The 2,444-nt window shown below is 43.8% G+C and overlaps 1 protein-coding gene across 2 annotated transcripts in view; it reads left to right on the top strand.

Moving 5' to 3' along the window:
• Positions 1-1,394: 1,394 nt before the first annotated feature.
• The window catches only part of PLCE1 (phospholipase C epsilon 1), a 336,566-nt gene continuing 335,516 nt past the window's right edge, over positions 1,395-2,444 (top strand). For both annotated transcript variants that reach the window (XM_025191703.1, XM_025191705.1), the window contains exon 1: positions 1,395-2,111. The gene's annotated coding sequence lies outside the window, so the exon portion shown is untranslated. The remainder of the gene's footprint in view (positions 2,112-2,444) is intronic.

Genomic DNA, 2,444 nt, shown 5'->3' on the forward strand with positions numbered 1-2,444 from the left:
CCCACATTTCCATTTTCTTAAATGTATCACCTAATATTGCTTTTCAGTATGATATACATCATATTATTATGCTTTTGTCAAGTTATTCAACATCAAGAGCTAACATGATGCAAGAGATAATAGCAAGTATATTTTTTCAGTGGAATAATGTGATAATTTTTCCTGCATTTACTGAAACACCTGAAAAACTAGAAAGGCACCGTGGAAAGTCGTTTCATAGAGCGGCTGTTATTACCTGTACAGTATAATGTCAACCCACTGTTGCTTTAGTATTTTTGAAGCAGCTATCATTCCTCCTCTAATAAAATGTATTTTAAATGTAAATTGCACAGTTTTCTTATTAGTTTCAATTATACACACTATTAGTACAGCTGCAAATATGAATATACTTGCATTCCACATGCAACACAGTATTGAAACAGTATATGTGTGATATTAATACATTTTGAGCACAGAAATGATGAGAACAGGAACAAGAATAACTTTAATATTTAGATGTTACCTATTGCATTGTAGGTTGATATGGTATTATTCTTACCATATGCAGTACATGAACTCTGAGTTGCAAAGAGCTCAGAAAGACCACAAGAAGTCATAATGTTTTTGACACCATTGGATTCCTATTTGAAAACTCTGGATTTATCTTGTGAATCATGCATAGCTGTTTGCACAACTAATAATGCATGGCAACCCATGGCACCTTTAGAAGATCTTATGGCTCCCAAGGGTGCTGTAGCACCCTGGTTGAGAATCGCTCCTCTAAATATAACATGCTTTGACCTTATACTATTAGGAAAGATGAGATGGTCTTTTGTGGCTTGCATTATTTTATCTTTTTCTACTCTCTATCTCTAAGGTGATAATCATACACTTTAATCTGTTGGAAGTATCAAGTAAAATAGTCAATATTATGTATCTGCAACACAGTGTTAACTGAGTACTGTATTACAAATGTCTGGTTGCAGTAGTATAAAATAATCAAGCTATGCTTTTTAAAAAATATATATCTTCTTAAGCTTTTCTTTGCTAGACAACTACTTTTATTCATTTTAAAAATATTTTAATAACCCTCTTAAAAATCTTATTACACTTTGATTATTTTCTGTTATACTTCATTATAGATCCAAATACAAAATATTTACCTCTGTTATACTCTATTTTTTTTAAGTAACTGTGTATAACAGATGTCATGAATCTATAGCTATAGATATATAATAATAACTCTGACTCTCAGGAGTGCAGATTTTTTTTCCTTAGAAAATGTTATGATGAGTTCCCTAGGTTGGAAGGGAATGAAGTAAATTAACTGCTAGTTTTACAACCAAGTACTGGACATGAACTCCACATACCTTAGTTATGAGAATTGGTGTTCTTCATATAAAAAATTCCAAAATAAAATTGCATGTTGCCTACAGCCAACATTTGCTTCTTTGAAAAATTAAAACGAAAGTTCCAACAAAAATTATTTTTATGATCCTGTTTTTCTCTTTGTTTGACTTCATACAGAAGAGACTGTGAAGCCTTGCATGCAAAGACACAGGGCTGGGTTCACTGAAATTGTATTTTTCCATAAAGTAGATGGAAAGCGTACAATATTTCCCCCCCTTTCACAGACTTTCGTTAACAGTCTTTCTTCCCATAGATAATGGTTGGCAGCCATGCACAGTGCAGAGGTTGTGTGCTGCACTTCTGAACAAAGTCCTGAATCGAGCCATTGTTTCCACTGAGATAGCCCGCATTTTTCACTGGACAGAGAGAGCAGGGTGTAAAAAAGGCACCTTGTGTGCAACTGTTGGCAAGGCTTGGAAGTGAATTAAAATGTGCACAAGGTCTGGGCAGCGCAGCGCTTCCCGGGCCGGAGCGGCGAGCAGCACGGTTAGCTCAGACATTCCAATGCAGTGAGGCAGCAGCGGGACGCGGCTCCGCGCCGCAGCGACCGGCAGAGGCGGCTCTTTCACAGCGGATTCGCCTCCACACTGAGCTCCATTCACAACGCGGTGACACGCGATGGCGCGGCACCAGCTCCCGCGCTCCGCAGATGAGGGCTCCGGAGCGCGGGGATGCTGAGGCGCGGGGCAGCGCCGCGTGGGGAGCCGGGCTGGGTGCCCGAGGTAAGGGGCACCGGGCACTCCTGAGCGGAGGGAGCTCCCCGTTGTGGGGGGGAGGGCGGTAGGGAAGGGGGCGTGAAAGGGGCTCCTTTGGGGCTTGCTTCCTACCGGGCGCTTCCCTCCCCCCGGCGCCTCGGACCTCTCCCGGGACAATCACAAGTCCAGAAAGACCCAAGCCCGCGCGGCAGGCGCGCCCCGTGCTCCGCCCCGGCCTGCACGAGACCGGAGGGGCCGAGCGGCGGCGGCGGGAGAGCAACCCCCTCCCGTGCCAGGGCCGGGCTGAGCCGAGCCGGGAGGCAGGTCTGCGGGCGGCGCGGACGGGGCCCCCGGGAGGCC

This window comes from Alligator sinensis, unplaced genomic scaffold (assembly GCF_000455745.1).
Source record: "Alligator sinensis unplaced genomic scaffold, ASM45574v1 scaffold472_3, whole genome shotgun sequence".
Classification (NCBI taxonomy): Eukaryota; Metazoa; Chordata; order Crocodylia; family Alligatoridae; genus Alligator; species Alligator sinensis.